Genomic DNA, 21,192 nt, shown 5'->3' on the forward strand with positions numbered 1-21,192 from the left:
AGCAAGAGGCTCCCCAGAGATGTCCTTGATCCTGGACTCCTGAGAGTGTTTCTGGAAGAGAGCACCATGCCGTCTTGTTCCCATGGCATCTCCGCTTTCCACTTTCCCAAGCAGAACAAACAAACCCTTCAGCTCCCAGAGTCTGGACTCTTTGACCTCCTTCTGATCAGCAGTGGGGTTTCTCCAGCCCCCTCATCACACCTGTCACCCTCTGAAAGATGAAGGGCCTGAATGTCACAGTCCCCAGAAGAAGAAAAACTCCAGCTGTAGCTGGTGGAGCCTGTGTGTACTCGGCCCCTCTGGAAACCAGCTCTGAAATGGGGAGCAAGGACCCCAGCCCAGTATCAGCAGGACTGGGCAGAGAAGGCTTGTAACAGGGTGCTTTCCCCTGGGCTGCAGGCTTGGGGCCCAGCCAAACTGATTACAGAATGAGCCCTACCTGAGGGGGACCATGTAGCTCCCCCTATAAGGCCAGACTTCAGCGGTGATAAAAACCCAGCTGGACTATGAACTGGAATGAGAATAAGGTAGGAAGCTCAGAGCAGCAAGAAAAGTCCTGAGGGGAACTTGAGAAGACAGGTAGGAAGTAGCCAGGGAAAACTTCAGCAAAGAGAAAAGAGCAGACCTAGCTGTTGGGTACAGGGCCCTGGGCTGCTACCAGTGTCAAAGAAGGGGGCATACATGCACCCAGAAAGGGTTACCAAACACAGCAAGGGGGCTGCAGGCTGAGCAAGAGCCCCACCGAGGGCACAAGGGCTTCTTTCTGTGGAAAGACCTCTTTGGACTTTTAGTGTGAGGCAAGCTGGGCCCTGGAAGGGTGGACTATAGGTGGTGACCTGGCCAGAGGCGGAGAAACTGCCATGGTGTTCGAGGGACCATCAATGGGGGACGTTAGGCCAGCGAGAGGGTTGTGATTCTGTGCCTGGTCACCAGGGAGCATGTAACGATGAACAGATTTGTTTATGATTTGCATAGTCGGCAGGATTTAATTCCCCCTGTGATCCGTGAGGGCTGATGGAAGTCTTGGTTGCTGATGGAAGTCTTGGTTGCTGAAGGAAGGTCTGTCCTTCCAAGTGGGCCTATTGAGGGACCAAGCTGGTCACTGGATTTTCCACTTCAGTTCCAGGAACTGGTTAAGCAGCCAAAGCAGGTCTAGGGGTTCTCCAGAAGCTCCTAGAAAACCAAGAGAAGCAGTAGGAAGTGCAGAAGAGCTACAGACGCAGCTGGCAATCTTCATGGAGTAGCAGCAACACCTGTCAGAGATCCTGCAAAGGGAAATCAGCGCAGGACGTGCTCTGCCCATTGACAAAAAGAGCATGCCCGGGCTGTGGTGAGAAGGTTAGCACAGGAGAGCAGGGCATGCGACAGTGCACTTATGCCTAATACTTAAAGCCTGATCCCAAGATGGGGACAATGACCTCTTGGAGGTAAGAGCTATTTACTCTTTGGGGCATGTGGGTCTCTTGGGGGAGAAATGGGATCCCCGATGCATAGCCTGGCTGGGAGCTTCCGCCATTCCTGGCTTCCTAGCTCTGGGACAGACATCTCCATCATTGTACCACCCTGGTTTTGTTCCTAGGAAGGAGCTCCCCAGAGAAGTCCTTGAACCTTCACTCCTGAGAGCGTTTCTGGGAGGAGGCTCCAGCCTCTCGGACATGAAGAGAGCATCAGATAATCTTGTTCACATGGTATCTCCAGTCTCCAGCTCCACTTCCCACAGCAGGGCAAACGAACCCATCATCTCCCAGAATCCCCATCCTTTAACTTCCTTCCGCTCAGCAGTGGGGTTTCTCCAGCCCCCTCACCATACCTGTCACCCTCTGAATGATGAAGGGCCTGAATGTCAGAGTCACCAGAACAAGCAATCTCCAGTTCCAGGCAGTGGGGCTTGTGTTACTCGGACCCTCTGGAAACCAGGTCTGAAATGGGGAAGAAGGACCCCAGGCCAGTAAGAGTAGGAGTGGGCAGACCAGGCCTGTAACAGGATGCTTTCCCCTGGTCTGCACAGCCTGGGGCCTAGCCAAGCTGATTACAGAATGAGCCTGGAGCTAAGCCAAATGGATTAGAGAGTGAGCTCCACCTGTTTCCCTCCTCTCCAAGGGTATCTGGGAGGTATCTGAGCCTGTGGATCCCTGGTGTGATTCTGGTGCAATGAACTGTAATCTGTTGGGGTTCTTGGGGCAGTTGGCCTTTACATGCCCCAGATTGTTACATTTAAAACATCGTCCAGCTGACGGGTCACTGGGGCGAGGCGGGTTGCTGGAGAATGGGGTGGTGGGACGCTGGAGAATGGGGTGGTGGGACGATAGGGTGTCTGGAGGGTTCTTTGGGAGGTAGGTGGGGCCTTGGGTGGCCCCTGGTAATAGGGTGGGGTCTGGGGTTGTCCCTTCTGGTCTCCGCTCCAACTGCAACCAGTTTTCTTCTTCTCTGCCACCTCCACTCATCTGGCTCCAATCTCTCCTGCCTCGATTACAGTTTTGGGCTTCCCATCTAGGATGTAGCTTTCTATTTCCTCAGGAACACTCTCTAAGAATTGTTCCATTTGCATTAGGAAGGGCAAATTTACTGGAGATTCAACACTTGCTCCTGATATACAGGCATCCCAATGTTTCACAATGTGGTAGGCAAGTTGGGTAACTGACATGTCTGGTTTCCACCTTAGGGCTCTGAACCTCAGACGAGAATGCTTGGGTGTTATCCCCATTCTGACTCTCGCCTTGGATTTAAACAGTTCATACTTGTTCATGTGTTCTTTAGGCATTTCAGCCACCACCACAGCTAAGGGTCCACTGAGCTGCGGCCTCAGCTCTACCATGTATTGGTCATTAGAGATGCTATACCCAAGGCAGGCCCTTTTTAAGTTTTCTAAGAAGGCCTCCGTATCATCGCCTGCCTTGTAGGTGGGGAACTTTCTGTAATGGGAAGTGGTACCTGGAGAAGGATTGCTAGGGTTTGTTGGTATATTCTTCTGAGCCTTTACCTTCTCCATCTCCAGTTCATGCTTCCTCTCTTTTTCCTTCTCCTCCTCCACATGCTTCCTTGCCTCCATTTCCCTCCTGTGGGCAGCCTCCTGTACCTCCTTCTCCAGCCACATGAGTTCTATCTGTCTTTCATGTTCCTTTTGTTTTTCCTCAGCCTGAAATCTGGCTAATTCCAGCTTTTGTTGAGTCGTGGAGTCTGTCATCCTAACCTCTCTGTTTTTAACTAACTTTACATCCGAGGTTTAGAAATAAACAAACAAAACTTGGCTGTAAAATTTTGCAGTGCTGGAATAGGATACCTATTCTCTGATAGTGATTGTCAGCCTACAGAAAAAGACAATTCCCTTTGTCTCTGCTCTGGCCCCAAATCAAAGCAAAAAACCTCCACTACTTGGAAACCTCCGTTCCAGCAGTCCCAAAGGGAAAAAAAATTGCTTTTCAAATCTGTGCTCCTTGTAAAAAAAATCAAAATCCTAAAAAAAACCCCTACCACTTTTGTTTCCAGGCAAATGGGTATAGAACACCCCACTATTTACTTTTAGGGGAAAAAAACCTCAGGTTTGTGAAGACTGTGAATTTCCCTGCAGGAGGTTAACTACTCTGCCTCCAGGCAAAGGAAACCTGCAATTCACAAAGATAATCCCCTTTTGTCTCTGCTCTGGCCCCAAAGCAGAGAAAAAACTAGCTGCTTTCAGTTGGACCTCCTTTCCAGCGGCCCCAAAGGAAAAAAATATTTCCTTTTTAAAATCTGTTTTTCTGGTTCAAAAAATCTCAAATTGATCTGAAAATGATTTCAGGTTAATCCCACCACTCTGCCACCATGTCAAGGTTCCTTCCCCACTCTGAACTCTAGGGTACAGATGTGGGGACCTGCATGAAAACCTCCTTAGCTTACTTTTACTAGCTTAGGTTAAAACTTCCCCAAGGTACAAGTTAATTTTACCCTTTGCCCTTGGATTTCCACTGCCACCACCAAACTTTATCTGGGTTCCTGAAAAAACAGAGTTTGGACACGTCTTTCCCCCCAAAATCCTCCCAACCCTTGCACCCCACTTCCTGGGGAAGGTTTGGTAAAAATCCTCACCAATTTGCATAGGTGACCACAGACTCAAACCCTTGGATCTTAGAACAATGAAAAAGCATTTAGTTTCCTTACAAGAAAACTTTTAATAGAAGTAAAAAAGAAAAGAATCACCTCTGTAATATCAGATGGTGAATACCTTCCAGGGTAATTAGATTGAAAACATAGAGAATCCCTAAAGGGAAAACCTTAAGTTACAAAAAAGACACACAGACAGGAATATTCATTCTATTTAACACAGCTATTTTCTCAGCCATTTAAAGAAATCATAATCTAACGCATACCTAGCTCAATTACTTACTAAAAGTTCTAAGACTCCATTCCTGTTCTGACCCAGGCAAAAGCATCACCCAGACAGACACAGACCCTTTGTTTTTCTCCCTCCTCCCAGCTTTTGAAAGTCCCCTGTCTCCTCATTGGTCATTTTGGTCAGGTGCCAGCGAGGTTACCTTTAGCTTCTTAACCCTTTACAGGTGAGAGGACTTTTCCTCTGGCCAGGAGGGATTTTGAAGGGGTTTACCCTTCCCTTTATATTTATGACAAAGACATTTTTGGACTTTTAGTTTCGGATGAGCGCGACCCAGGAAGGAGTGGACTAAAAGATGGTCACCTGGCTGAAGGGCTGAGTTCCCAGGCAAAAAACTGCCAGAGTGCCCTACCGACTCTTGGCCAGGGTGTTAGCCCAGCAAGAAAGCTGTGGCACCAGGCCTTGCCAGGAAGGGGAACCTATCGGTGAGTGAACTCTGTTACAAGCCTGCTTCCATTGTGGAAAAAGCCAGTAATGGAGAGTGGTGGGGATGGTCTCTGGGAGAGGATGGCCGGACTGGTCATACAGAAGGGGCAGCAGGGTCCAGGGATGAGAGCAGGGAACAGGTTGTAGTGCAGCCCTGCCACTGAGTGGTAACATGATCCTGGCCACGTCATTCTCCCACCTGGTGCCTCACTTTCTCTATCTTTGAAGTGGGGATCATCCTGACCCACCTTAACAACGTGTTTGATCCTCTGCTCTTGTTTCTCCAATCCCTGCCCTCCTAGTCCCACACAAGCCTCTGCTCTGTTCCTCAAACTTCCATGCCCATGTTAGTGCCTGGGTCACCCCCCAGCTGCAAGGTCTCCTGTACAGTCTCCTGTTAACAAACTGAAGCCGCCTCTAGATCCAGAATAGGAAGTGGTTGGTTCAGTTGCTTATTCTCTGGGGTTCAGACCCTCTGTTCTCCCCCTGGGGTGACAGAACCCTGCTTGTCATACGTGTCTTTCAGGCTCTGTCCCAGCCTCTCAGATATATCCTGCAGCCAGCCCAACTCAGGGAGCAGTGCGGACAGGTTATCTCATCCTGTGAAACCAAGCAACATGGGTCCCATTGAGACTCAGATGGAAGATCCCATACATCTCCTGGAGGTAAGAACTGTTCACTCGTCCTGCCACTTGGGGCCCTTGCTACAAACAGGGGGCTCCTGCTACATATCCTTGTTGGGAGGTTTCCCTGTCCCTGGATCCCAGCCCTGGTACAGAGACCTATTTCTCATCATGATATCCTCATGTTATTCTCAGAGGATGTGTCCAGGATCCTGGAGACTGTTTCCTGCAGGAAGTTTGAGCGGGCAGAGATCACTCACTGTCATGACCCACGGGTCTGCAGGGTTCACGGAAGCAGCCATGCTCCAACCCTCCACCTGAAAGCCTGCTGAAAATTGCTTACCTAGGACCCACGACGTTCAACCCCAGTTTGAGGCTCCACTCCTGAGGTCCTGTTGGAGGAGTTGGAGAGCAGCTAATTGGCCACCTGGCCCTGCGTAAGACAGCAGCAGGAAGAGGAAGCTGTCTGAACACCAGGGCTGCTCCCTGTTCTGGACCATGTGCTGCCTCTTTCTGCTGCCGCTCCCCTGGCTTGATTTCCTGGCATCTGATTTGTGGTTGTGATCGCAAGTTTGTTTTTTGCTTCTGATCTTCCAGTATCCTGACCCAGCTGACTCATGACTCCTGTCCTGTGAGTGTGGACTCTGGCTCTGACCAGTAGGTCTGGCTGTCTTTGACCCAGCCATAACAGTCATAAACTCATAGACTTTAAGGTCAGAAGGGATCATCATGATCATCTAGTCTGGCCTGCACAATGCAGGACACAGAATCTCATGCACCCACTCCTGCAATAAACCTCTCACCTTTCTCTGAGGTATTGAAGTCCTCAAATCATGGTTTAAAGACTTCAAGGTGCTGAGAATCCTCCAGCAAGTGACCTGTGCCCCATGCTGCAGAGGAAGGTGAAAAACCCCCAGGGTTTCTGCCAATCTGCCCTGGGGGAAAATACCATCCCGACCCCAAATATGACGATCAGCTGAACTCTGAGCATGTGGGCAAGACTCACCAGCCAGATACCCAGAAAAGAATTCTCTGTAGTAACTCAGATCCCATCCCATCCAACATCCCATGAAAGGCCACTGGGCCCCATCTACCACGAAGAGTCAAAGATCAATTAATTGCCAAAATCATGTTGTCCCATCATACCATCTCATCCATAAATTTATTGAGCTTAATCTTGAAGCTAGATAGGTTTTTTGCCCTCACTGCTTCCCTTGGAAGGCTGTTCCAGAACTTCACTCCTCTGATAATGGTTCGAAACCTTTGTCTAATTTCAAGTCTAAACCTCCTGCTGGCCAGTTTATATCCATTTGTTCTTGTGTCCACATTGGTACTGAGCTTAAATAATTCCTCTCCCTCCATGGTATTTATCCCTCTGATATATTTATAGAGAGCAATCATATCTCCCCTCAGCCTTCTTTTGGTTAGGCTAAACAAGCCTAGCTCCTTGAGTCTCCTTTCATAAGACAGGTTTTCCATTCCTAGGATCATCCTAGTAGCCCTTCTCTGTACCTGTTCCACTTGGAATTCATCCTTCTTAAACATGGGAGACCAGAACTGCACACAGTATTCCAGGTGAAGAATGCCTTTTATAATGGTACTAACACCCCTTATCTCTACTGGAAATACTTTGCCTGATGCATCCCAAGACTGCATTAGCTTTTTTCACAGCCTATCACATTGGTGGCTCATAGTCATCCTGCAGTCAACCAATACTCCAAGGTCCTTCTCCTCCTCTCTTACTTCCAATTGAGGTGTCTCCAGCTTATAACTAAAATTCTTCTTATTAATCCCTAAATGCATGACCTTACGCTTCTCACTATTAAATTTCATCCTATTGCTATTACTCCAGGTTACAAGGTCATCCAGATCTTCCTGTATAATATCCTGGTCCTTCTCTGAATTGGCAATACGTCCCAGCTTTGTGTCGTCCACAAACTTTATTAGTACACTCCCACTTTTTGTGCCAAGGTCAGTAATAAAAAGATTAAATAAGATTGGTCCCAAAACCGATCCCTGAGGAACTCCACTGGTAACCTCCCTCCAGCCTGACAGTTAACCTTTCAGTATGACCCACTGTAATCTCCCCTTTAACCACTTCCTTATCCACCTTCCAATTTTCATATTGATCCCCATCTTTTCCAATTTAATTAATAATTCCCCATGTGGCACCGTATCAAATGCCTTATTGAAATCTAGGTAAATTAGATGCACTGCGTTTCCTTTGTCTAAAAAATCTGTTTCTGTCTCAAAGAGGGAGATCCGGTTGGTTTGGCACGATCTACCTTCTGTAAAACCATGTTGTATTTTGTCCCATTTACCATTGACCTCAATGTCCTTAACTACTTTCTCCTTCAAATTTTTTTCCAAGACCTTGCATACTACAGATATCAAACTAGCAGGCCTGTAGTTACCCGGATCACTTTTTTTCCTTTCTTAAAAATAGGAACTGTGTTAGCAATTCTCTAGTCATATGGTACAACCCCTGAGTTTACCGATTCATTAAAAATTCTTGCTAATGGACTTGCAATTTCTTGTGCCAATTCCTTTAATATTCTTGGAGGAAGATTAGCTGGGCCCCCGATTTAGTCCCATTAAGCTGTTCGAGTTTTTGGCTTCTACCTCGGATATGGTAATATCTGTCTCCATAGCCTCATTCTCATTTCTCATGCTATCGTTATCCCTAAGCTCCTCATTAGCCTCATTAAAGACTGAGGCAAAGTATTTGTTTAGATATTGGACCATGCCTAGATTATCTTTGACCTGCACTCCATCCTTAGTGTTTAGCGGTCCCACTTCTTCTTTCTTTGTTTTCTTCTTATTTATATGGCTATAGAACCTTTTACTATTGGTTTTAATTCCCTTTGCAAGATCCAACTCTCCTTGACTTTTAGCCTTTCTCACTTTATCCCTATGTGTTCTGACCTCGATAAGGTAGCTTTCCTTGTTGATCCCTCCCATCTTCCACTCCCTGTATGCCTTGTGCTTTTTCTTCATCACCTCTCAGAGATGCTTGCTCATCCAGCTTGGTCTGCAACTCCTGCCTATGAATTTTTTCCCCTTTCTTGGGATGCAGGCTTCTGATAGTTTCTGCAGCTTTGATTTAAAGTAATCCCAGGCCTCCTCCACCTTTCGATCCATAAATTCTTCAGTCCAATCCACTTCCCTAACCAATTTCCTTAATTTTTGAAAGTCAGCCCTTTTGAAATCAAAAACCCTAGTCACAGATTTATTTTTGTTTATCCTTCCATTTAGTTTGAACTGAATTAGCTCATGATCGCTCGAACCAAGGTTGTCCCCAACAACCATTTCTTCTATGAGGTCCTCACTACTCACCAAAACCAAATCTAAAATGGCATCCCCTCTTGTTGGTTCAGCAACTACTTGATGAAGGAATCCATCAGCTAACGCATCTAGGCAAATCTGAGCCCTATTATTATTATTAGCACTTATCCCTCAGTCTATATCTGGGAAGTTAAGATTTCCCATTATCACACAGTTGCCATTAGTATTTACTTTATTAAAAACATTAAAGAGGTCTCTATCCATATCCAGATTAGATCCCGGTGGTCTATAGCCCACCCCAAGCACCATCCCAGGGCAGGCTCTAGTAGTTTTCTTTCCCAATGTGAGTTTTGCCCAGACTCTGTCTTATCCATTCCATCGCTTCTTATTTCTTTACAGTCTACCTCATCATTGATAGACAATGCGACTCCCCCACCTTTGCCTTTATTTCTGTCTTTCCTAAACAGCACAGACCCCTCAATCCCTGCAGCCCAGTCGTGACGACTCTTCCACCCTGTTTCCGTTCTCCCTAGAATAGCTGGTTTCACTTCCTGCACCAGTAGCTCTAGTTCCTCCATTTTGTTACCCGGCTCCTCGCACTGGGGTACAAACATCTTCATTCCTGCTGTTTGGCCTCGCTCGCGTTCTGTACCCAATTAGGCCCTGATATTCTACAGCCAGTATGACCTATTAGACTGGGACCCACACTGCCCTTCCTCCTTATGTCCATTCTCCTACTCACAGCTGTTTTCTTCCCTCTCAATATTAAAATCCGGCGTGGAGATTACCTGGACATCCCCCAACCATCTCCCCCAGATTCCTAGTTTAAAGCTCTTCATCAGTTGTGCCAGCCTCCATCCGAGAAGTCTATTTCCTTCCCTACTCAGATGAAGTCCATCCGGAGAGAACTGTCCTCTGTCCATGAAGGCCTCCCAGTGGCCATACATCCCAAAGCCCTCCTTACAGCACCACTGCCTGAGCCATCTGTTGATAGTCATAATCTTGTCACACCTTTGTTGCCCACCTCTAGGAATAGGCAGAAACCCACTGAAGATCACTTGAGCCTCAATTTCCTAAAGCTTCTTCCCCAGCCTGGCATAGTCTTCCTTGATACATTGCAATGAGAATCTATCGGTATCATCTGTTCCCACATGAAGGAAGATCAGTGGATTCACAAACACACACACACACCTCCTGGTGCTGGGAGGGGAAGAGGAGAAAAGACAAAAGATGCAAGAGAAGAAGAGAAAGGAGGGAGGAATGGAGGAAAAGGTGAAATAAAAAGGACAAACCCTCATGTCCCCAGTGATTCTAAGAGACAGAATTTAGGTGCAGAATAAAATTCTGCCTCCTTAAGCTTGTGTTTTCCACACCTAGAATTCAACTGGCATCAGATGGATCCGACTGAAGAGGTTTCAGACCTGAGGAGGCTCTTACCTTCTCAAGGGACATCTGTTTTCTATCAATAAATCAATGAAAGGAAAGGAGAAAACTCTACAGAGGTTCCCCCTGGTGCTCACATACGTGACCCCTGATCCCCTCTCAGTCCTCATGGAGAGACCTCGAGAAGGAGACTCGCTGAAGTGAAGCCACAGGGGTCGCCGAGGTTTCCCTGGCCCCTCCCCGTCCTGCCTGGCTGATGTCAGCATCTGTCTGTGAGGTCACCACCTCCCCACCACCTTTGACCAATCGGCTGAGCTCCTGCAAAAGGCCTGTGTGATGTCACTGCCACCCCCCTCCCTTGCCGTGCTCATGTCCTGCCACTGGCCAGACACCTTGGAGGTTTGAGCTGCTCCCTGGGGATCGCCCCACTCAATGAGGGTTCATTCTAGGAACAGGGCAGCATTGACTTTTTGTGGGCCTGGCACCAAACATATTTGTGGGCCCCCCTGGGGAATGAAGAGGCCGGGGCAAGAGCACAGCGGGCAGGGTGGATTTGATTTAAATCACTCGTCAGGAAGACTCCATTTAATCATGGTTTTCTACATAAAAGTGCATTCTTGTTGGTTTTTATAACCTTAATACATATTCTTCACAACTCAGAGTTCGATGTAGGTTTCACTTTTAGAAGGGAAACACTATATATTTTTAAACCGTGATTTATTTTGAAAACTTTTCAGATGAGTTTTACAGCTATGTCACAAAATGAATGAGTGTTTGGTTATTTCATTTACCAAAGGTAACTGAAGCAGAGATTTATGAAGTTATTGGGAGGTGGACTCTCTCCAGTTCAACAGGTTAATCATTAATATTTGGAGGATTTTCTTGCCAGGCTGTATTAGGAAGAGATCATCCCCAGACAGATATTTAAATTGTTTTATTTAACTAAAACAACTACGTGAAGTATTCTGGATATTCTTCTTCAACAGCAAACATAATAGTTTAACAAAAAGCATATGTCCCTCATTCTCACGTTTATCTCCAGACTTCTTTTCCTTGTCCAGATCTATTCTGCCCCCAACAATCTTCTATTCATTAAAAGAAAAGGAGGACTTGTGGCACCTTAGAGACTAACCAATTTATTTGAGCATAAGCTTCGTGAGCTACAGCTCTATTCATTGAATTTTTTGAAACTTTTCACTTTTAAAGAGAGGTAAGGGGTTGACCCTGTGTCCACATATTTGCAGAGGGACAATAGAGTTGAGGTCTGTTATTTCTCACTTCTCTATATTATTTATTTATTTAAAACATTTTTGCTGTTAACAAGCATGTTACCTCTGGAGACACAAATCCACAGTTTGAGAACTGCAAAACTAAGCATCTCTGATGTACCTTAATTAAAACAATCTTTAGATATTTTTTCCTCAAAAATCCAATTTAAATTAAAAAAATCAGATTACTTGATTTTTTTAAAAAAGTCATTGATTTTTATCTACCCTCAAAGTTGGCATGAGGAGCAGGGGGAAGGATTGGTCCCCAGCTGGAGTGAGGCAGGGGACAGGGGCAAGATGAGCACAGCGGGGGATGGGGGGAGGATTAGTCCCTGTGACTGGAGCAAGGCAGGGGCTGAGGGCAAAAGCACAGTGGGGCAGGAGCTAGGATTGGTCCTTGAAGCAAGAAAGGGGCCGGGGGTAAACTTGAAGCACAGCAGGTCTGGGGAGGGGTTAAACAGGATCCCCCCCACTCCTGCCCACATAGAGTGGGTACCTACCTTCTCCCTGGTCTAGCCCATTCTCTTTGTCTCTCTCTGCACTGAGCTGAGGGTGGGGGGTGCACTGAGCACAGGGCTGGATGTGAAGGAGAAGGCTGGGGGTTGGGGTGCAGGGTCTGAACAGGAGGTAGAATGAGGGAGGGGGCTCAGGGTTGGGGCAGGAGGTTGGGGGTGTGGAGTGCTTACCTGGGGCAGCTCCCATTAGGTGCGAGGGGTGCAGGTTGATATGTGGGCGGGGAGGGTGCAAGAGCTCCAATTTGGTGCTCAGGGTGGGGGTGGGGATGTGTGGGAGGTGCAGGAGTCAGAACTGGGGACTGGGTGTGTGTGAAGGGGGGGGTGCAGGAGTCAGGGCAGGGTGTGTGAGGAGGGTGCACGAGTCAGGTCTGGGGCATGCAGGAGTCAGGGCAGAGGGCTGCGTGTGTGGGAGAGGGCTGCAGGGATCAGGGCTAGGGAGGTGTGCTGGAGTCGTGGGGGTGCTCCCAGCCCCCTGCCCTGAGCAGTTCACAGGAGGGAGCTGGAGGGGGTATACCCCGATTCCACCCCCTTCCTCAAGGCCCTGTCCCTGCCTCTTCTCCATGTCCCCCTCTCTCTGCCCAGCACACCGCGGACCGGGGCAGGGGGCGGAGGTGGGGCGAGTCTGCAGCGAGCTGCAGGGCGAGGTGGGAGCTTGGCTGCCAGCGGCCTCGGAGCAGCAGGACTGAGCCCGGGGCGCAGCCCCACCAAGCTTCTCCCCCGCAGAAGAGAGCGGGGCAGAGAAGAGTGGCTGGGCCGGGGCCCCCCTACCCCAGACTCCCCCGCCCCCCATCTCCAGCAGTCCGGCTGCCCCCCTTTTTTTTTTTGCGCTTGGGCCAACCCTGATTTGGGTGTGCCTGGGCCCACCCCGTGCGCATGCCTCTGAAGCTAGCATTAGTGTGTGATCCTTGAGAGCCCAGGAGCTGTGCTGCCCCTGAGTAGTGTGAGCGGGAATTGTGCTTTTTCACACTGCTTGTGAACACACGGGGGTCTAGCTAGCCGGCTTTCAGCTCCCCAACTATAAAAAGTGATCAAGCCCTTTCTGTATCACAAACCCAGGGCCTTGAAGGGACGGGTCAGCGTGGAGAATTCAGGGCTTGCGAACAGGGGGACACTCAGCAAAACGAATTTTGATTAGTAGAAGGTGTGAGTTGAAAGTGGATTAGTTAAATGGCATTGAACCCCTCACTAACCCCATCAAAGAACTGACCTTACATAGTGCATCAGAGCTCAAAGCTATTTCTTTATGTTTTTTGGGACAAAGCTCCATATTCCACAGTCCACACCCCTCTTCAAATGAGAGTTTTGGGGAGGTTGCAGAGAGGTTCCCTGTGCTTCTCTGGTGACTTGGCTTCTGGATTCTCCTGGTTTTTACCTTCTCCTGCTCCTGCAGTGTTGATTTTCTCTCCTTCACCAGCCTGCAACCTCCTCCTTCTCTTCCTGTTGAAATAGCAGCAGCAGTTGCTCTGGTATCTTAGACCTTGTCTACTTCCTGGAATGGGGGGGGGGCTATCCCCATTGGCCTATATACAGCCCCCCTGTGTAACCTAGATGTGGCTGCATCTTAGTACCAAGACACCAGGGGTCACGGCGCCAGTGGAGATGTACACACAGGCCACTGCCCTACGTGGCCACCAGACTGTGCCCTGTTTTAGCTGGCTACCACACTTCACTGCCCCAAGACGTGCGGTACACGCAGGCTACACATGAGGTACACAAAACCTGTTCTCAAACTGGGCACCAGGGGTCACTGCAGCACTGGCCGGGGCGACACATGCAGGGCACTGCCTCACGTGGCCACCAGGAGTCACTGCTGCAATGGTGGTGGGGGGGAATGATAAACAGGCCACGGCCTGAAGTGGCCACTACCACAACGGTGTGTGTCTGTCTGTTGTGGGAGGGAGATACCAGTAGGGCACTGCCACACCAGGCCACCACGGAGAGGTCACGGCTCCAATTAGTAGATACACACATCAGGTAGTGCCTCAACTGGCCAACAGAGGGCACAACCTCAGATGTGGGAGTGTGGGGAGAGAAGAGGAAATCAAAGGCCACTGCCTCACTTAGCCACCAGCAGTCACTACCCAAATAGGGGATGTCATAAAAATAAAGAGAAGGGTAAAACTCCTTTAAAATCCCTCCTGGCCAGAGGAAAAATCCTCTCACCTGTAAAGGGTTAAGAAGCTAAAGGTAACCTCGCTGGCACCTGACCAAAATGACCAATGAAGAGACAAGAGACTTTCAAAAGCTGGGAGGAGGGAGAGAAACAAAGGGTCTGTGTCTGTCTGTATGCTGCTTTTGCCAGGGACAGAACAGGAATGGAGTCTTAGAACTTTTAGTAAGTAATCTAGCTAGATATGTGTTAGATTATTATTTCTTTAGATGGCTGAGAGAAGAACTGTGCTGAATAGAATGACTATTCCTGTGTCTCTTTTTTGTAACTTAAGGTTTTGCCTAGAGGGATTCTGTATGTTTTGAATCTAATTACCCTGTAAGGTATCAACCATCCTGATTTTACAGAGGTGATTCCTTTACTTCTACTAAAAGTCTTCTTGTAAGAAAACTGAATGCTTTTTCATTGTTCTCAGATCCAAGGGTTTGAGTCTGTGGTCACCTATGCAAATTGGTGACGATTTTTACCAAACCTTCTCCAGGAAGTGGGGTGCAAGGGTTGGGAGGATTTTGGGGGGAAAGACGTGTCCAAACTACGTTTCCCAGTAAACCCAGTTAAAGTTTGGTGGTGGCAGTGGAAATTCCAAGGGCAAAGGGTAAAATTAATTTGTACCTTGGGGAAGTTTTAACCTAAGCTAGTAAAAGTAAGCTAAGGAGGTTTTCATGCAGGTCCCCACATCTGTACCCTAGAGTTCAGAGTGGGGAAAGAACCTTGACAGGGGAGATGAACACACACGCACAGAGCACTGCCCCAATTGGGGGATATATAGAGGGTATTGCCCCACGTGTATGCCAGGGATTAGTGCCTGCCATAGCTGGCCACAGAGGGGGTGGGGGGCTACACACAGGGAACTGCCCCACTTGGCCACCAGTGTACATCCCTAGTGGGGGAGTGATGCGCACCAGGAACAGGGCTCACTGCCACAAGGGGGTTGGAAGATACCCAGGGTACTACCTAATACGGCCACCCAGGCACCCTGCCACCTTGGGGGAGGTGAAGAGCACACCTAGAGCACTGACTCATCTGGCTACCAGTGGTTCCTGGCCAGCAGGGGTCACTATCACAGTTCTGCAAGGGAGATACACATAGGGCACTATCCCACCTGGCCAGCAGGGGTCAGTGCCCCAACAAGAGCGATATTCACCATGCAATGCCTCACCTGGTCACCAGGGGACCCTGCACCCTGACACCGACCCACACATACCCTGGTGAGCAGGCGTGTGCCTGTGTGTTACCCTACACTTTAAGGAATGAGGCAAAGGCTAATTTTATTTAAATTTCTGATGGCAAAAGCTCTGAGTTACAACCCTCGCCTTGCTGAGCACCTGCCCATAGCCAGAGCAGTGTCCCTGATGACAGCAGAAACCCCAGAACAGAGACCCAAAAGGGAAGCAGCTTTTAGGTGAAGCAATGACAGACTCTGGGGAGGGGTTCTGGGGAAGCAGAGAAAGACCAATTAACCAGTGGCACTGTTGGAAACCCAGTACTGAGCGTGGACCCCAAGCGGGGCTTTTGGGTGATGCAGTAATGGAGCCAGGGATGATAAGGGGGTTTCTAGGCATCTCTAATCCCAGCCCCACTTCCCCTGTGCCCAAAGCCATGACCACAAATCCCCTCTCCGTCTCAGACCCCACAGTCCCAAAGACATGACTGGCCACTCATGCTGTGACCCAGTTACACCAATGAAGTCTCCCCAAACTCTCTAGGAAGATACGGGGTGGGAGGGGCAAGCCACTTAGTGCAGTAGGGCAGAGACAATGGCCACAGGCAGATAGACCCAGCCTAGCCCAGAGGAGACTGGGGGAGGGGGAGCAGAGGAAGAGGATGCAGGCAACTGAACATAACAAGTGTCCATGAAAGGAGAGAGAGAGTTTGAGTGTGAGTTGGCCAACACAGTAGAGAAGACAGAAAGAGAGAGAAAACTAGGAGGAAGGAAAGAAACTCAGAATCGGGAGTCACCCTCATGGATTCAGCCTTCTGCTAGGGAGCACACCCCACTCCTGTCCAGAGAGATGATCAGCGCCCGCAAATGGCAACATCATCTCCCTTGAAGCCACAGCTAGTCAGGAAACCCACATCCAGCTAACGGGAAGTCCCTGCTTGGAGCCAGGGGGGCTGTGACCAGAGCCCTCCCCAAACCAGACACTTACCTCACTGACAGCGACAGCTGCTTCGCTCCCAGCTGGACAGGTCTTGCCTGGCATCAACAGGATTCACGCTGTCACTGCTCTCGCTCACTTTCCATCTCACCTCGGGGCTGGACTCCATCCTCACGACTTCTTTCACCTTGGTATTAAACACAACAAAAGAGGGAAAGAAAAAGCAATAGTGGCGAGGCTCCTCTTCTCGCTCCTCCCGCACCCCAGGGCTCTGGCTTCAACCCTCCTCCCATTATGCCATCACAGATACAATTAGAAATCCCCCCTCTGCACCTGCACCCAAAGGAGTCACTCTGCACAGGAGACGATTGTCTCTTCCCCTGCCCTTAATACCACGCGCAGCTCACGGCCTCTGAAGAAAACTAACCTGGGAAGAGCTGAGGAGGAGAGTGCCATCACCGCTGACTCACACCCAGTGCTGGGAAAGGCAGAAAGCTCAGGACTGTTCATCTCTGCTTCCCGGGATGTCCAGCCTGCTCAGCTCCGCTTCTTCCAGCTTCTCCTCTGCCTGGGGCTCCTGGGCGACGCATCTGCAAGCGCAGGAAATAACCGATGAGCGAGGCAGCCCTGCCCACAGTTCTACTGGTGCGCGAGAGCTCGGCCTCCCTCCGTCTCCCACATGCTCTAGAGCAGCCCCACGCGATGAAAAGAGACAGAGCCAACCGGCTATGTGGCCAGGCACCCCACCTCCCCCACTGTCGCCTCCAGGACCCACTATGATTCTCTTCCCTCCTGCCAGATGGTGCAGGCTCTCGCGACCAAGCCTGTGGGGATCAATGTGCACTTCTCCTGCCCATGGCCTGCAGTAGGAGGCAGTAAAAAGAGAGAGAGGGTGAGCTGGACAGGTCTTGCCTGGCATCAAGACACACACACACTTACACACTTCTTTTCCCTTGGTGCCAAACACAACGCAAGAAGGAAAAACAAAAGTTATCGTCACACTCTGCCGTGATGGCGGGGCTCTTCTTTTCGCATCTTCCACACCCCAGGGCTCTACCCTGAACCCTCTTCCCATGATGTTCTCAGAGCTACAATTAGAAGCACCCCAGTGCACCTGCACCCAAAATCGTCACTCTGCACAGGAGACTCTTGTCCCTTCCACTGGTCTTAACCCCGCAGAGCCCCGGGTCCAGCTAGGATGCACCTTATTATTCTTGAGTACTGGGGCGCTCGTCCTCTCCTTCCTATCCCTCTTGGACTCCATCTGTGAGAGAGGACAGGGAAGTGTTACAGACACAGACACCCTCCCCAGCTCTCTGCACCCTGGCTCACATCTGGTTGTCTCCCCAATCCTTGGCATTGTCCAGCATGTCTCCCTCCACAGAAGGCACCTGGCCTCGTCTTAGACGCCATCTTCATATTGCTCTTCTCCTTCCCACCTCCCATTCCAGACACTCCATCGCATCCACAGGGCTCCCAAACTGTGTCTCCTTCGGCCAAAAACCACACCCCACCCTGAGGGAGCAAAGAGTCTTTGTGAGCCTAGCACACACCAGACAGGAAAAGATTCACATCCATACCCAGCCCAGCCACATTGGGAGCTTGCCCCCCCCTTCCTGGCCACAGGGCCACGGGGCTCATGGATGGAGAAGTTTGGTGGACTGTGGGGGCTGAAGGACTAGCTCAGCGTGTGAATGAGTGATCAGGATATATGTGGGGGGCAGACTGTGGGGTTGAGGTGTCTAGGAGGACCCAAGGGAAGGGAATAGGGGAATTCGAGGTAGAGGAGGGAAGGGTTACCAAGGTGCACTGTGGGAATAGGGGATTTAGAGACCCCAGAGGGGATGGGTGGGGGCATGTTTGAGGGCCCCACGGTGGCTGAAAAGGGGAATCTGGCAGGTTGGGGGGTAGCAGAGATTGGCAATGAGGAACCTGGCACACTGGGGATGGACTGGGGGAGGGGTGACGGGAAAGGGGGGCCAGCAATGGGGAAAGGGGTGGGAGTCCATTGGGGTGGGGTGCTGAGGATGGGGGGAGGAGCTTGGGGGCGGCAGCACATTTTGGGGGATGCTGGGGGCCGAGGGATGAGGAAAAAGTTTGGGGTGGACTAGGGGGGAGTTTGGGGAGTGGGGTCTGAGGGATCCCCTGGATGGAGGGCAGGGCTGGGGTGGATGGGGGGATAGAGGGGCCCATGGGGGAGGGGATGTCGGGGGCCAATGGCTGAGGAGGGTGTGTGGGGGACTATGGGAGGGTTGGGAGGGGGGGCTGAGGGAGCGCATGGGTGGGGGAGGGATCAGGGGGCACAGACACGGACTGGGGCAGGGCGGGGTTGTGGCCGGGCTGCTTGTGGCATGCGGGTGACACGTGGCTGAGGACAGGAGGGGGACACGCTCCTCCCACGTCACCCTATGCACCTGCTGAGATAGCAGGTCATGCGGGTCGGAAGTGAGGGGCACCGGCAGAGCAGCGAGTGGGGAGCTCAGGGCTGGGAGAGCAGGGGCTGTGGGTCGGGAGTGAGGGGCACCGGCAGGCAGTGACTGGGGATCCCAAGGCTGGGACAGTAGGGGCTGCGGGTTGCGAGTGAGGGGCACCGGCAGGCAGTGACTGGGGATCTCAAGGCTGGGACAGTAGGGGCTGCAGGCAGAGATGGATTTACAATGAAACACACAGTTCCCTGTCTCATTATTAAGGATCCGTGACCCTCAGGGAGGTTGTGGAAGTGACGGATTCTGTGACTTCCTGTGACCTCCGTGACTTCTGCAGCGGCCATTGTGGCTGACTCCAGGGCCGCCCAAGCAGCTGGCCCCAGGGACCACCAGAGCAGCGGCCAATCCAGCTGGCCCTGGGGACCATTTGAGCAGTGGTCCTGGAGGCAGCGGGAGCAGCTGCAGCTCAGTGGCTCCCGGCAGCTGTCCTGGGGGCAGTGGGAGCAGCTGCTCAGCCCCTGGGGCTCCCCCCCCTGTGGTGGCAGCTGGACCCCAGGGCTTCTCCCCTGGTAGCTGGTGCTATGGGGCCCCCCAGACTCCTTCCCCACACAGCTGGTGCTGCAGACTCCCTGGAATCCCCTCCCTGCAAGATTCAATGAGGGGTATCTATGGTATAAGTCATGGACAGGTCACGGGCAATGATTTTTTATTTCTTGCCTGTGACCTGCCCATGACTTTTACGAAAAATACCTGTGATTAAATCGTCGCCTTACTCATTGTCAATAAAATAAATTGAAACACTTCCACCTGCAAGTGGATTTAGCCCAGGACCCTCAGAGTCAGCAGCTGTTACACCCCCCACTGAGCTCTCTCTCAGGTGTCCCAGTGCTGGAAGCCTCCTGTTTACACCCTAAGATAGCGTTTTTGCACTGGGGGGCTGATATTTTGGACTGGACACTGTAGCAGGGAAAGGTGCTGCTGTGCTCCAGAAAACAAGCCACCTCTGCACAAAGAGGGAGAAAAGGACCTGCCAAAGCCTGGGATTGAACCAGGGACCTTTAGATCTTCAGTCTAACGCTCTCCCAACTGAGCTACTTCGGCAGATGCATACTGTGCCTTTGGCCTGCTGCTGCTCTGTCTGGGATGTTTTTGTCAGCCTTGGCACACAAAAAGGACATTGTTGTGAGCAGCCCATGAAGGCAAGACTTGCTTTTGCCTGCCTTGCTCAGCTTGACTTGCTTCCTCACCCCATTCCTGCCTTAGTTCCTAGGTTGACCTGGTGGCCGAAGCAGACTGGGGGCCAGTCGCCCATGGAGGAAGTTGAGCTGGACCCTGAGCTAGACTAGGCCCTGGTGGCGAGAGTCTGGCCACCACTTGCCACCCCACCCTGTTGTCCTGGCTTCCCCTACTGGACGTCATTTAGGGAGGGAAGTGGGGCTTCTGCCTCCCCTCCCCGATTTTCATACCGCAGAGGAGTGTGAAGAGGAAAACGAACGGCTGCTCCACACTCCCACTAGAGGAACCCGACGCCCTTAGCTGTTGGCTGACAGGCCTGTCCCCGAGGAGTGGGAACAGCAGCTGCCGCCTCCCCCTCGGCTCCAGGCTGCATTTCCCATCTCCTAAGGGCCAGGTTCTCTGCCATGGAAACAGCTGCCACTGCTCTCCATGGGTCTGTGTTCCACACAGCAACGTACAAACCTGCTCCCAACTGAAGCGGGGTCAGACAGTGACAGGGTTGGTGACACAAACACTTCAGACTATGAACCCTAGGGCCCTTTCTTTCTTTAACCCGGGACGTGCCAGTCAACTGCTAACCAGGGTGTTGTCTTCATCTTGAAATACCTCTCAGGACATTTGACAGGGGAAGGGAAACCCCCTCCCACCAATGGCCCTGTGAAGGAGTTGTACCATACCTGCCCCTGGAGACTGGCTGTTTTTATACTCTTGGAGCTTTTTCTTTTCAGACCCACCCTGATCCCAGTCTAGGGGCCAACCTCCGCAGTTCAGAGTTGAGAATTGTCTGCCATCACCCCCGTATGGCACTTTCTAGGTGAATGAGAGAAAGTCAGTGGGGGAAGTGACATGGCTCATGAACACTGATGCTGTGGGCGAGGCCTGGACTCACAACCCCAGCAGTGCATCCCCCCTGCCCTCGCCAGTTGCACCCCTGTAGGAGCTGCCAAAACAAACCTGGGAAGTGGGCAGTTACCTGAGTCTGTGGTTATCAACTGTGGCTGGTAGCTGAAAGCCTGATGATTCCAACCCACCTGAAGATGGCATAGGCGCTGACTTCTGCTGGCACCGGTGGGTGCTCGACCCCCCTCTGCCCCTGGCCACTCCCCGACTCCCCCCTGCTCAACCCCCTGTCGTTGCAGGAGGGGAATGTCACGCCAGGAATCCTGGTGCTCAGGCTCTCTGATGGGACTGCCCTGGGATGGGGGGTGCCATGGCCGGATCCATTAGGTAACCAGACTGAACCAACTCATACCCTTGGCATGCTGCCCACTGCAATGATGGGGCCTTTTAACACACACATCCTGGCCCGGGGTGGGATCCGGCTGCCACATCTGGTATCTATGCCCCAAGCACTGGTCGTCACGCAGAAGTTGTTGGTTTCCCTGATGAACG

General features: G+C 50.9%; 1 non-coding gene across 1 annotated transcript; it reads right to left on the reverse strand.

Moving 5' to 3' along the window:
- Positions 1-19,592: 19,592 nt before the first annotated feature.
- TRNAF-GAA (transfer RNA phenylalanine (anticodon GAA)) lies at positions 19,593-19,665 on the reverse strand. Its single transcript has one exon. It is a non-coding gene; the product is annotated as a tRNA-Phe (tRNA).
- Between the last annotated feature and the right edge of the window lie 1,527 nt (positions 19,666-21,192).

Source organism: Lepidochelys kempii, chromosome 12, assembly GCF_965140285.1.
Source record: "Lepidochelys kempii isolate rLepKem1 chromosome 12, rLepKem1.hap1, whole genome shotgun sequence".
NCBI lineage: Eukaryota > Metazoa > Chordata > Testudines > Cheloniidae > Lepidochelys > Lepidochelys kempii.